The sequence below is a fragment of the Euleptes europaea genome, chromosome 18 (genome assembly GCF_029931775.1).
Source record: "Euleptes europaea isolate rEulEur1 chromosome 18, rEulEur1.hap1, whole genome shotgun sequence".
NCBI lineage: Eukaryota > Metazoa > Chordata > Lepidosauria > Squamata > Sphaerodactylidae > Euleptes > Euleptes europaea.
The window spans coordinates 13,400,776-13,416,020 of NC_079329.1; the positions used below are offsets into that span (position 1 = coordinate 13,400,776).

Genomic DNA, 15,245 nt, shown 5'->3' on the forward strand with positions numbered 1-15,245 from the left:
TGTTGTGGTAGGGGAGGATTGGTCATTTCTGATCCTGGCAGAAGAAGAGGGGAGCTTTCATTAGCAGGTGTAAATGAGACAGCCTGTCAATTTGTATGTTGTTTAAACTGTGTTTCAAATTTATGTTTTAATTACACCGTATGATATATAATGTCGGAAGCTGCCCTGAGCCCAGCTTGGGTTGGGAAAGGGTGGGGTACAAATTGAATAAAAGAAACAATTTTGCAAAATTTAGACGCTCCTGTGTTTACTGCAAGCGACGGCTTCGTTGCCGGAAGGCCTGAACTGAAGAAGCAGGAGGCAGGAGCTACAAAGAAAGCAAGCCTCGCGGGATCCCTTATTCATGACATTTCTGCTGAGGATATTTCTTGTAATACAGGAGGGATGGGCCCACCCCCTCCCACCCATTCTCTCTTATAGTACCTGGAGGTTGGCAACCCTAGATGCCAGCTTCCAGGCGGGAGCTGGGGGTTCCCTTGGAATTAAAGCTCATCTCCAGATTACAGAGAGCAGTCCCTTGGAGAAAATGGCTGTTTTAGAAGGTGGACTCTTTGGCATCGTGCCCCACTGAGATCCCTGTCGTCTCCAGGCTCCACCCAAAATGTCCAAACCTGGAGGTGGCAACCCTACACCCACTCCCCGCCAGTGGCCAAAACACACCCCTTCACCAGTGGCAAAGAGGGGCCTGGCAATCCTATTGCACACACTTTTCGGTCATTTTTATCGAATTACTGTCAGTAACAGAATTTTAAAAAATGGCGTTGTCTTCCCCACTCTGCTCCCATCAGTGGGTTCGCTAGGGGACGCTATGTGAATATACTTGCAATTAATTTTTCCCTTTAATTTCATATCTCCTGTCTTTTAAATTAAATTATTTGGTGTCCATTTCGTTCAGTGCAGTGTAGCAGCTGAAGCACAAAACAATTTGCACCAGGATGAGAAAAGGAAGAGGGGAGAGGACTGAGGACTCTCAAATGTTTGCCAAGTCTCTTAGATGGGAAACGTTACATTTTAATTGGGCATGCAACAAACTGAAATAAAGTACACAATAGAAGGTGGTACTCCAGGCCTGGAATAATCTCTGTAATCTGCGCAAACCCCCCTTTTCTTACTTCACCTGATAGGCTTCTTCTGCATTGGGGAAGTCCTTCTTCTTTCCTTCCCCCTAGCAGGTTTCAATGACGTCCTTTTGTTATTTTGTCTTCTATTTTGAGAGTAATCCTTGGATCTTCTTGTATGTTGGTGTATACGTTTCTTCTATGTAATTGTATAGGTTTTCTGAATAGAGTTTTCATGCACTGTTCATAGTTGGTGAGTAGTTACTAGGGTTGCCAGGTCCCTCTTCGCCAATGACGGGAGGTTTTTGGGGTGGAGCCTGAGCAGGGTGGGTTTTGGAGAGGGGAGGGGCTTCAATGCCATGGAGTCCAATTGCCAAAGCAGCCATTTTCTCCAGGTGAATGGATCTCTATCGGCTGGAGATCAGTTGTAATAGCGGAAGAGCTCCAGTTACTACCTGGAGGTTGGAAACCCTAGTTGGTGTATATGTTTCTTCTATGTAGTAGAGGCTAGGGCATGTCTTGCTTTGATCTATCTCTGGCTTAAGTTAAACCTAAAACCTCAAGGCCTAACCCCCTTGATTCTCCTAGATAATTACCAATCTACATGGCTGAAGGCAGTCAGAGGCAAGTTGGCCGAAATGGGCTTTTTCCCGCAATAGCCCTGGAAATGGGATATGATCAGGCAAGGCAAGCTATAAAACAAAGGATACTGGATATGGAGCACCAAAAAAAAATCTAGAGAAGGCACCAACTTTCCTGTCAGCAGAACTGTCCAGATATGTAGCCCCTCCTGCCCCCTACCTCTCCCAATTAGAGATCTTTAGATATAGGAAAGCATTCACCCTTGCCAGATGCCAAGCTCTTCCCTCGGCGGTTGTGGATGGGAGAGATAGAAAGGTTCCCCTGGAGGAGAGGGTATGCCCCTGTGCTTTAAAGGAAATGGAAACAACAGAGCACGTCCTACTCCGCTGTCCATTATATCAAGAGGTTCGTTCTAAGTTTATCTCCCCCTGGCCTAGTTGGCATTCCAGCCATTCAGGTCCGGAGTATACGAAAATGTTGCTTCCCACAGGTTACAGCAGGAACCCACAGGTTTCAGCAGGAACGGCAAAGTTTTGTGCAGCGGCCTATAGAATCCGTCAGACGCTGCTGAGAACATCAGTGTGTCAATAATTTTTATGGGTAGTTTATATAGTTTGCAAAGAGTCCAAACAACTTTTTTACTATTTGTATTAATAGTAGAGCATAACACTACGGGTTTTAATGGTAAATTGTGAAGAGCTGTGCTGGTCTATGACTGTTTTTAATAAAAATTGATTGATTGATTGATTCTTCTATGTAATTGTACAGGTTTTCTGAATAGACTTTTCATATGTTGTCCATACTCGGTGAGTAGTTGCCTTTCCCCTCTTGGGCTGCTGCCCTTTTTGTAGCTTATTTTGATGGCGGTATTTGAAAAAATTGGATGGTTTTATTCAGCCTTGATTCAACAGTTGAATTGCTTGGTGGTGTCTCAGGATGAGAAGATTCTCACCACCAACAACAACGCGCTGGTCAGAAAGTCTGCTTTTTGGAGAACGTGCAAAATGGCTTCTCCTTCGCCAGCAAGCAAGCACCATTGGCCCTTAAACCAACGGAAAGAGGGTGAAATCGTAAGGCAGGGGAGAGGGGATCAAACCCAGCAGAGCTAGTTAGGGTGGGTCCTGACGCAATCTCATTTTCATGTATTAAAGTCAACCATCAGAAGCATTTTCATGACACCTCTTTTCCTTAATGCGTTTCTTTATTGGATGATGGGATTTGGGATAAGAACAAACACAGTTGCTGGTCAAGGGGAATTAAACAGAAAACATCAACAGGAAGCATTTAAGGAAGTTCAACCATTTCACGGTCTCACTGATGCCTAATTAGAGAAGGAGAATTCCAGATCTTAGTTCTTGTATATAATATCAGAGTCAGGTGAAGCTGAATCCATGATAGGGGAGTCACCTGTCATTCTGGCAAAGCTTCTGTCCTTTCAGCTTCCCAGTTGACCCACATAGAGATGAATTGGTTGCGGCAGTTTGATATATTGAATTCCTACTTTCCCCTCAACTGACACAAGCCTGGAAACCCTGGAAGCAAGCTTGCCTACAGGCCTGGGGAATAATATCCTGTCCCTTTAGTGTAGAGGCTTCCAGTGTGAAAATAGGCCATTGAGCCTTTGGATAGCATGGAAGTAACACCTCCTGATATTTGACGAGTAGGCTTACCAGGTGCCGCCTCTCCTCCAGCGGGAGGATTTTGGGGTGGAGGTGAGGTGCGATTGCGCGCCAACGCAACCATGCCGACGCGATCGCGGCACTTCCGGTTTACACCCGGAAGTGCTACATCGCAAGGGGGCCTTTATCACTCAAACTGAAAGTTTGAGTAGTAAAAGGCCCGTCAGGATGCAGCACTTGCGGGTGTAAAACGCATTGCAAGAGTCCATTTACCACTCAAACTCCCAGTTTGAGTGGTAAAAGGCCCCTTATGATGCGGTACTTCTGGGTGTAAACCGGAAGTGAAGTGGTGCCTCGGGCAGGGGTGCATGCTGACCCTTTGAGTGGTAAAAGGCACACTTTGCCTGCTGACCCTCAGCTGGTTGGTGGGCAGCCAAGTGGATTGGTGGGGGTTTGCCCGCCACCACCTGGCATTTGGCAACCCTATTGATGAGGATCGTAAAGAGACCAGTTACAGGGGCAAGTTTTAAAAGTAGCAACCCTACCTGACTTCTTCATCTATGTGGCATATTTGAACCAGTGAGTATTTAAGGGATGTTTTTTAATCCAACCTTTTCTCAAGAAAGAGGCTTAAGGTGACACACAAGGCTCTCCTCTCTTTAGGTTCACTATGTCCCTGGGTGGTAGATTAGTAACAGTGATTGACCCAAAGTCATCCAGTGAGTTTTATTGCTGAGTTGTCTTAGTCCATCACTAACCTCTGCACCACACTTACTCTTGAGTCTCCTGCTTCCCCCTCCCACTTTTGCTAAAACAACACCTTTGTGGAGCTCTTCTTCTTGGAAGAATGACTTTGAATCAATGGAACCTGATCTCTTAGCCCTTCTCCCCACCCCTCCTTGCACCCTTTGTATACTAGCTTGCTTGCTAGAGGAGTCCTACAAATACCCACTTGGACATGGGCCGGGATGAAGATCCACCTCATTCTTCACCCCAAAGCCATGTTCAGCCCCACCACTGAACACAAGGTCTAAAGCCAGCATGGTGTAGTGGTTAAGAGCAGTGGTCTGGAGCCGTGGACTCTAATTTGGAGAATCACAAGCACATTTCCTAAATTAATTGAAGACTATTCCTCCCCTCTGTTGGTTGCTTTCTGCATTTGGAGAAAAGCAGCCTAAAAGTGCTGCAAAATAAACCAATCCATTCTGGTTTAAATGGGGAAGCAAACTCCTTGGGGAGGCAGGTCCTTTCTAGTGGTTCCCATTGGAACGGGGGAAGAGAAAGAAATGGATGAGCAATGAGTATTCAGAACTTATACAACCCAAAAAGGCCAGATGATCCTACTTTCTATTATCTGCCCCTTTCTCTTGGTGCATTTGCAAAACTCTACACAATAATACATTTAACTTAAATTTCTTGCTGGTTTTCTTGTGGGTCTTGAAGCAGAAGATGGGAAATGCCACTTTGACCACAGTCTTCTCATTACAACTTACTCTCCTCTCTGACTCTACTATTCTAAACCTCCCTATACCTCATATTTTCTTTGCATTTCCTAACCTGAGATATTGCAAACAGGGAAGTAAGGGGCTAGATACTGGGATCATATCACTCCTGTGCCAGAAATTGCGCACTGGTTACGCATCTGTCCCTGGGGACAATAAGAACATAATTACATAAGAACATAAGAAAAGCCATGCTGAATCAGACCAAGATTCATCAAGTCCAGCAGTCTGATCACAGAATGGCCAACCAGATGCCTCTAGGAAGCCCACAAACAAGACAACTGCAGCAGCATCCTGCCTATGTTTCACAGCACTTAATATAATAAGCATGCTCCTCTGATACTGTAGAGAATAGGTATGCATCGTTACTTGTATTCATTTTGACAAGTAGTCATGGATGGCCCTGTCATTCATGAACATGTACACTCCCCTCTTAAAGCCTTCCAAGTTGGCTGCCATCACCACATCCTGGGGCTGGGAGTTCCACAATTTAACTGTTTATAATCGCTCAGCCTCCAGCTTCAGCAGATGATACCATGTTCTAGTATTATGAGAGAGAGAGAAAAGCGTCTCCCTGTCCATTTTCTTCATACCATGCAAAGTAGACCTTGCTCATATCTCCCCTTAACCACCTTCTTTCTAAGCTAAAAAGCCCTAAGAGTTTTAACTGCTTCTCATAGGGCAGCTACACTAGCCCCCTAAACATTTTGGTTGCTCTTTTCTGCACCCTCAGTTCAGAGTTCTGTTTTTTTACTTTCAAGGCCATCAAAGGCTTGGAGCAGGTTTGTTGAAGGACCACCTGCTCCCATATTGTCCAGCCACAACCCCACATAAAGATCCTCTTTCAAAGCTCTGACTCTCTTTCTCTGCAGGGGCGATGTGGGCAGTGACCAGAGAAAGGGTTTTTGCAGTGGTGGTACCTGACCTATGGAATGCCTTTCTTTCCCCGGGGGTCTCACCTGGCAAAAACATTTCTTTGCACCTAAATTTTTAATCAAGGAGTTGCTGGGGAAGTTGTATATTAGCTAAAGCAGATGCCACATTGGTTTGGTCAGCAAGATGAACTTCAGCTTAGATGAACTTTTTGTCTTTATGAGCTTCTAACCCTGTACCTGTTAAAAGAAGAAGAGTATGTTTTTATATGTTGACTTTCTCCACCACTTAAGGGAGACTCAAACCGGCTTACAATCACCTTCCCTTCCCTTCCCTACAACAGACACCCTGTGAGGCAGGTGGGGCTGAGAGAGCTCTGACAGAGCTGTAACTTGCCCAAGATCACCCAGCTGGCTTTGTGCGTAGGAGTGAGGAAATCAATCCAGTTCACCAGATTAGCCTCCGCCGCTCATGTAAAGGAGTGGGGAATCAAACCTGGTTCTCCAGATCAGACTCCACAGCTCCAAACCACCGCTCTTAACCACTACACCACTCTGGCTCTCCAACGAACAAGAAAAACTCAAGGACAGGTGGGGCAAAAGTAAAGTTTTTCTTACATATATGTTTACTAGATTGAGAGCAGAAGCCTTTGAACCAAGTTCTCCATGAAGATAATTTCAGGTGGGAGGCTGTGGTGGTCTGCAAAAAACAGCAAGCTTTGAGTCTAGCAGCACCTTAAAAACCAAGAAGATTTCCAGGTATTAGCATCAGGAGCTTTGACTCGCAAATGCTTATCCCCTGGAAATCTTCTTGGCCTTTCAGGTGCTACTGGACTCAAATCTTGCTCCCCAAAGCCCTGTTTCTTGTATGTGTGACACATTCTGTTTCCTCATTATTCTATCTGCTGACTCCTTTCATTAATGCTGACCAACCACTTGCTCCAGGGCTAAGTCTCCCGACTAGAAACAGACGCTGGAACTTTACCTTGAAGTGGCCCGTGAAGTCCCACCTCTGTCGCATTTCTCAGAAAGCATCAGGAGCGCAAAGGAAGCTTCAGTATGATTTAATTAAACACCAGCATCCAGAATCATTGGTGCAAAGGACCTTAATTTCTTCAAGAGCTTTACAACAGGTTGAAATTCAGCGGGTGCAGCTTTACCTGCTATAAAAATAGGTGTGCCTTATTTCCTCCCCTCCAGCTACACTCCCCACTCCTCCCAGAGCCTTGCCGCTGATCAGCTGTTTTTTTCCCCAATCAGCTGTTTCGTGCGGGGCAGGAGGACGGGGCACAGTTTTCCAGCCGGTTTTGCCTTCCTTGCTCACGTGTTAGGGTGGTCATCTGGGGCAGGTTTTTTTTTATCCACAGCCCCAGTTGGGCTCCTGAGCATGGCTCCCCTTCCCTTTCTCCCCCTACTTCCACCTGCCCACAGCTGAGAGTGGGCGGGCAAGAGGAGCAATGGCCAATAAATTACCCACCATAAGCAGGCACTTGGGAACCCTATTGGCAACCCTTAAAGAAACCGTAACTGGCCTCAACCATAAGCCTGATGGAGTAGCTCTGTCTTGCAAGATCTGCGGAAAACCCTATGGTCCTGCAGGGCCCTGGTCTCACTGGAGAGGCTATTCCACCAGAAAGGGGCCATGGCAGAAAAAGCCCTGGCCCTGATCGAGGCCCAGCTGGACACTCTTTGGGCCAAAGACTGATAGTATGAGAAAATAAACATCGTTTAGTAAGTATTATAAACATCAGTGTTGTATGCATATATGTTAGGCTTTATCAGTATAAGTTAGAATTGGTAAGTGACTGCCAAGAACTATTTTCAGGCTAGGAAAGAGGAATCTTTGTACGAACAGAAAGGAAAGAAGGAGCAGGATGAGATAATCAAGGGGCAATTCGTACCAGCCACTGTGTAATGGGTACTTTGAAGGGAATGTGTCAGCTAGGCAGATAACAAAATTGAGATGACACCAGTGTTGGAGATCAAGCAAATGAGCGGAACCGATATCCAACTATGGGTTAAGAGGTGTGTTGGAAATGAGATGCAATGTGTCATGTTATGTCTTGTCACACCAATGAAATAGCAAATCGATCAAGGTATAAAATGTAATGCACCTCTATTGTCTCCTTATGCAGGCTTTGGAGATCTCCTTTGAGTCAATCTGTTCGTGGCCAAGAATAAACTTTATTTTCCTTCCGCTAAGTGTGTGTGTTGTAATTGGTCTCAAAACGGCACCAGGCAAACCAACCTGAACCTCAGTTTGGGTATCAGGACCACCAGCAAATTGGCATTTGAAGATCGTAATGTTCTTAGCAAACATACCAGGAGAGGCTGTCCCACAGATACTAAGGTCCCAGACTGTGGAAGGCTTTAAAGATCATCACCAGCATCTTAAATTGAGGTAAACTGGGTGGGTTTTCCCCTGGTTACTGCCCTTGCTCTCTGTTTTCAGCTGGTTGGGATGGTTTGTATGAAAAGAACGTTGGTTAGAGATTTCTCCCACCTCTTTTTATGGTTTATTTTTACAACCCTTCCTTCCCTTTGTGAATCTTGTGCATTGGTCCTGAACTTTTTTCTGACAACATACTTTCAAAATATCTTTGTGGCCTATTCTAGAAACGTGGATGAAGTTGCATTGTACAGAGTTTATTTTCACACACTTTTATGTCATTTTATTGAATTAATGTCAGTAACAGAATTTAAAACCAAGGTTGTCCCCCTCCCTGTTCTGCCCCCATCAGTGGGTTTGTTAGGTGATGATATGTGAATGTACCTTCAATTAATTTTCCCCTTTAATTTCTTCTGTTTTAAAAAATTAAATTATTAGGTGTCCCTTTCCTTCAGTGCAAGACATCAGCTGGAGGACAAAATAAAATTCACCATTGTGAGAAAAGGCAGAAGATTCTCGATCGTATGCCAAGTTTCGGAGATGGGAAAAGTTACACTTTAATTGTGCATATCACAAGTTCTAATAAATTACACAAAGGAAAGTGGTGCTCCAGGCCTGGAATAGCATCTGTAATATGCAACCTCCCCCCTTTTTTTCTTACTTCTGGTCACCTGATAGGCTTTTTCTGGAAGAGGCAAGTCCCTGTCCTTTCCCCTCCTAAATTCACACAATGCCTGTCTGCCATTTCCCCTCCCCCTGGCAGGTTTCAGTGTTGTCATTTTGTTTTTTTGTAATTTTCTCATTCATGTTTTAGTGTATGTAATCACTGGATGTTCTTGTATCTTGGTGTATATGTTTCTTCCCCATAATTGTATAGGTTATCTAAAGACTTTTCATACTTTTTTCATTATTAGTGGGTAAGTCCTTTTCCCCCTTTCGTTACACTTTAGAGCTTATTTTGGTGCTGCCATTTGAAAAAGTTGGATGACGTCTTCAGCCTTGGTTCAACAGCTGAATTGCTGGGTGGTATCCAGGGATGAGGGGATATCTAGTGCCCCCACCGCTCCAGTCAGGAGCTCTGCTTTTGGAGAACATTCAAAATGGTTTCTCCTTCACCAGCAAGCAAGGACCATTTGCCCAAAAACCATGTGATGGGACAGAAGCAAACTAATCCAGGCAGAGAGCTTGGAGGTACAAGGGAAGGAAGCCAAAAGGCAGGGGAGGGGGTAATAGAGCCAGCTCAGCTAGGTAGGGTGGGTCCTGAGGCAAACACATTTTCATGAATTAAAGGCAAACAGCAACAACAACTTTATGACATTTCTTTGAATGGTGTCTTTATTGGTTGATGGGATTTGGGATAAGAACAGGCAAAGGTGTTGATCAAACAGAAAACATCAACAGGAAGCATTTAATGAAGTTCAACCATTTCACGGTCTCACTGTCCGAGGGCACATCCATACGACAAACTGAAGCCTGATTAGAGAAGGGGAATTCCAGGGCTTAGTTCCTGAACATAATATCACACTTTGGGCCAGGTGATGCTGAACCCAAGATGGGTCTGCCATCTTTCATTCTGGCAAAGCTTTTATCTGAGAATAACGCCTCCTGATATTTGACGAGGATCAAACTGATAGTAAACGACCAGCTAGAGGTAAGAGTTTAAAAAGGAGCAACCCTACCTGTCATCTTTGTCAGTGTGGCATATTTGAACCAGTGACTATTTAAGGGATGCTTTTTATCCTGCCTTTTCTCAAAAAAGGCTTCAGGTGACAAACAAGGCTTTCCTCTCTATAGGTTCACAACATCTCTGGTTTAGTAACAGTTACTGGCCCAAGGTCATCCAGTTAGCTTTACTGCTGAGTTGTCCTAGTCTATCACTAACCTCTGCACCAGACTGACTCTTGAGTCTCCTGCTTCCTCCCCCCCCCCCACTTTTGCTTTTCTTCTTGGAAGGATTACTTTGACTCAAGGACAGCTGTTTTCTTAGCTCTTATCCCCACCCCTCCTTGCAGCCCTATTGCTGCACCCCTATTGCTGGCCAGAGAAGCCCTGCAAATACCCGCTTGGACATGGGCCAGGCTCAAGATCCACTTGGCTCTTCACCCCAAAGCCAACTTCAGCTCCACCACTGAGAACAAGGTCGAAACCAGTGCAGAAAGTTCCATCAGCAGCAAGGAACAGGGCACCCAAACCCACTTCTTCTAGGGGCCCAAAACGTCCCATTAGCTATAAGTGTGAAAGAAAAGAGAGATAAATGTTTTGGTTTTTAAAGTAATACTCATTTGGCCAAAACGGCAAGTCAGACATAATAATGAGATCATATGGATGCAAGGATAGCCCTCCTGGATCCCACCAGTAGTCCAAAAGACTATTTAACACAGAGGCAAACCATATGCTCCAGAAGGCCAAAGCCGCTCCTTGTTATTGCCCTGGGGTTACCAACCTCCAAGTGGGGCCTGAAGATCTCCCAGGTTACAAAGATCAGTTCCTCTGGAGAAATGCCTGCTTTGGAGGTTGGGCTCTGTGGCATTATATCCCGCTGAGGTCCCTCACTCCCCTCTCCAAACACTGCCCTCAACATATTCCTACCCCCCACCAATTCTCCAGGAATTCTCCAACCCAGAGTTGGCAACCCTAGACTTCTTCAGATAAATACTATTTCATATAGAATGGAACTTTGAATCACGAAATTGTGATCGGATGAAATAGTATTTATCTGAAGAAGCAAAAACCAGTGAAACAAGACATAACCGATTGCTTGTTATAACCATTAATGCATTGGTCCATTCATATCCACCACGGTGGACATTAGCACAATCCGCGGAACGGCCGTGCAAAGAAGAACCCTATAGGACAGCTGTCATCAGATGACTTACAGAAGACGCATTGCAATACGACACTGAGAAGCAAAGCGTCGGTGTTACCTTCCCTCTGTGGATTGGATGTGTGAGATCCTATGGACAATTTATCAACCTTGTCTTTAAAACTGTCTTTAATGTATTACTGTTGTAAATCGTGTTATGTTAATATTGTGAACTGGAATTTAAGGCACTTTAAGGCATGAGAAAAAACATAAAAATAACAAAAGAGTTATAAGTGGCTGCTTGTTGGGATATTGTTTTTTAACAGGTGATTAGCCATGCATGGAAGCTGGCTGGGTGACCAGTCATACACTCCCCGGCTAGCCTACCTCGCAAAGTCGTTGTTGTGAAGGTAAAATGGAGAAGGGGAGAATCTTGTAAGCCACTTTGGGTCCCAGTTGGGAGGAAAAGTGGGGTATAAAGTAAATAAAGAACTAAAACAAAATAAAACCAAAACAAGAATGATTTCCAAGGGCCTTCCAAACCATTATCTTATTTCCCTCACTAGCCAACCATATCTCCTCAGGAATCCCACAAAGATGCAAATGCTTATACCCTGGAAGTAGGGTTGCCTACCTCCAGGTACTTAGTACAGGAGCGAGAAGTCTGTTAACAAAAGTGCAAAAATGTTTATAAACTACTTATACAGAAACACATCATAGTGAACATATAAGGACATGCTACATATGAGGAATTGCTACACAATGTATCCTTACCCGAGTGGGACGTATGATGTAACCTACAATTTATTGATGAATATGTAGAAATATAAGAAGACCATTGATTGAAGGACTGATGAAGAATTATTAATTAAGAATTTGAAACGGCCGTATCCTCATCAAGACCTTGGCTTCTACAAGACTACATGATATTTCGTTTCAAGATACTTACTGTACTATTTCAAGAGACATTTTTGAATCCTTTTGACTTTATTGTACGTTTGTCACCTTATTTGTTTGTCACATTGTAGGTCATGTCCTTATATGTTCACTATGATGTGTTGGTGTATAATTAAGCAGCTTATAAACATTTTTGCACTTCTCGCTCCTGTACTAATTTCCTAATCTCTTTGATACTAGTACTAGTACAGTGGTGTCTATTTTCTTCCCTACCTCCAGGTACTAGTTGGACTCTATGGCATTGAAGCCCCTCCCCTCTCCAAACCCCATCTTCCTCCGGCTCTGCCCCATAAACCTCCTGCCAATGGCAAAGAGGGACCTGGCAACCCTACCCAGAAGTCTTGTTGGTCTTTCAGGTGCTACTAGGATCAAATCTTGCTCCCCAAAACCCTGTTTCTTGTATGTGTGATGCATTCAGGTTCTTCCCTGTTTCGCTTGCTGACTTCTTTCAGTAATACAGACCAACAACTTGCTCCAAGGCTACGTCTCCAGGCTAGAAAGAGATGCTGGAGCTTTATCTTGAAATGGCCTCTGAAGTCACCCCTCCCTCTCAGAAAGTATCAGGAGCACAAAGGAAACTTCATCATGATTTAACTAAACACCACCGTGCGGCATCTTTGGTGCAAATATGTTTAATTTGTTATTATGTGCAGGTAAACAAGTGTGTCATACAGAGCCTTACATTTTAAAGCCCTGACTTTAATGTACAGTAGAATGAATTCTCTCCAACAGCATCATTCCCAGGTAGTACTTCTAAATGTGTGTGTGTGGGGGGAATGGAATCTCCCTTACTTCACCCTGATGACCACCCAAAAAAACCATGCCAGAGAGATGATATCTTATTCCCGTTCTCACGGGCAATGCCTCATCAGTGGTGGGAGGACGAGCCCGCCATACGCCACGAAAGCTTGCCGGGTACACTTGGGGCCAGTCATACTCTCTGGCTAGCCTACCTCACAACACCATTGTGTTAAAAGAAACAAGAATATTTTCAAAGGGCCATCCAAACCCTTATCTTCTTCCCCCTAACTGGCCAACCAGACCTCCTCAGGAAGCACACAAAGGGGGGATAAAGGCCATAAATCTTTACATCAGCTCTCTTCTACACAATTCAAAAGAACAACAGTTTGATCGGCATCTGCTCATCTGTGTAAGCCACTAACTAAGGCTGCCATTCTCCCCCCCCTTTTTTAAATTAACAGGAACCTCACCACCAGGCATTTGACATGTAAAGCCTCCTCCAACACTGAGCCACAGCCAGAAAGAAGCTGCCAGTCTTACTCTAGCAATAGGGGCACCCAATACTAGGGTTACTAGGAAGACCCAACAAGAGATGGATGGACTCAACAAAGGAAGCCACAGCCCTCAGTTTGCAAGACCTGAGCAAGGCTGTCAAAGATAGGGCACTTTGGAGGACATTGATTCATAGGGTCGCCATGAGTCGGAAGTGACTTGACGGCACTTAACACAACACAACACACAATACTAGGGTTGCCAGGTCCCCCTTGGTCACTGGCAGGGGATGGGGGCCGGGTTTTCCAAATCCAGGATGGGAAACTCCTAGAAATTTGGGGATGGATCCAGGCAAGGACAGGGACCTCTGTGTACTGTGCCATAGAGTCCCCCCTCCAATGCATCAATTTTCTATAGGGGTACTGATCTCTGTCGTCTGGAGATTAGCTGTTATTCCAGGGATCTCCAGGTCCCACCTGGAGGCTGGCATCCCTACCCAGTGCCTCCCACCATGGGCTCACAGTCCCAGTATTAGAGAGCGCATCGAGAAATCAGATTGCCAATGTGTATTCTGGAAGCCTGGGCTTCAAGAGTTTTACAACAGATTGAAATTCAGCAGCTGCATCTTCACTTCTGCTATCTTTCCATCCATCCATCCATCTGTATGTATGTATGTATGTTCTCTTGGAACTCTTTCAGCCCCACCTACCTTACAAGGTGTCTGTTGAGGGGAGGGGAAGGGAAAGAGTTTGTAAGACTCTTTGAGACTCCTTAAAGGTAGAGAAAAGTGGGGTATAAAAATGACTCTTTTTCTTCTTTTCTAATTTTCTCATTCATGTTTTACTGTGAGTAGTCACTGGATTTTCTTGTATCTTGGTGCATATGTTTCTTCGATGTAATTGTATAGGTTTTCTAAACAGACTGCTCATACATTTTTGATTGTTAGCGGGTAGATGCTTTTTCCCTTTTGTGCTGTGACACTTTTTATAACTTATTTTGGTGGTGGCATATGTAAAAATTTGATGACTTCTTCAGCTGTGGTTCAACAGCTGAATTGTTGGGTGGTATCTCAGGATGAGGGGATAGATACTGCCCCCACCCCTCTGGTCAGGAGCTCTGCTTTTCGAGAACGTGCAAAATGGCTTCTCCTTCACCAGCAAGCAAGCACCATTTGCCCAGAAACCATGTGATAGAGGGAGAAGCAAGCTAATCCAGGCGGAGAGCTTGGAGGTGGAGGGAAAGAAAGCAGAAAACAGGGGAGGGGGCAACAGAGCCAGCTCAGCTACGTGGGGGTGGTCCAGAGGCAAACTCATTTTCACAAACAAAAGCCAAACAGCAGCAATATATTTATGACACCTGTTTTCTTTGATGCATTTATTTATTGGATGATGGGATTTAGGATAAGAACAGGCAAAGGTGATGTTTAAGGTGGATCAAACAGAAAACATCAACAGAAAGCATTTTATGAAGTTCAACCATTTAACGTTCTCAATGTCCTAGGGCTCATTCATAAGACAAACCAAAGCCTAATTAGAGAGGGGGAATTCCATGTCCCGGCATATAATGTCAGATGATGCCGAATCCAAGATGGGGCTGACAACTTTCATTCTGGCAAAGGCTTCTGTCTGTGAGTAACGCCTCCTGATATTTGACGAGGATCAAACTGATAGTAAAGAGACCGGCTAGAGTCTTCTTTATCAGTGTGGCCTATTTGAGCCAGTGTGTATTGAAGGGATGTTTTCATCCTGCCTTTTCTCAAAAAAAAGGCTTAAGGTGACACACAAGCCTCTCATCTCTTTAGGTTCACAACATCCCTGGTTGGAAGTATCGTATGAGTAACCATGAATGGCCCAAGGTCATCCAGTGAGTTTTATTCCTGAGTGGTCCATCACTAATCTCTTCATAAGACTGACTCTTGAGTCTCCTGCTTCCCCCTTCCTTTTGCTAAAACAACACCTTTGTGCAGCTTTTTTTCTTCTTGGAAGGGTGATTTTGAATCAAGGACAGCTGTTCTCTTAGCTCTTATCCCCACCCCTCCTTGCAGCCCTAGTGCTGGCCAGGGAAGCCCTGCAAATACCCACTTGGACATGGACCAGGCTGAAGTTCCACCTGGTTCTTCACCCCAAAGCCAACTTCAGATCCACCACTGAGGACAAGGTCGAAACCAGTGCAGAAAGTTCCATCAGTGGCAAGGTATAGGACAGCCAAAGCCACTTCTTCTGGGGTCCCC

General features: G+C 44.7%; 1 protein-coding gene across 1 annotated transcript in view; it reads right to left on the bottom strand.

The window, feature by feature from the left end:
- LOC130490436 (uncharacterized) overlaps nt 1–15,245 on the bottom strand; it is a 161,728-nt gene that overhangs the window by 114,431 nt on the left and 32,052 nt on the right. The gene's annotated exons all lie outside the window — the stretch shown is intronic.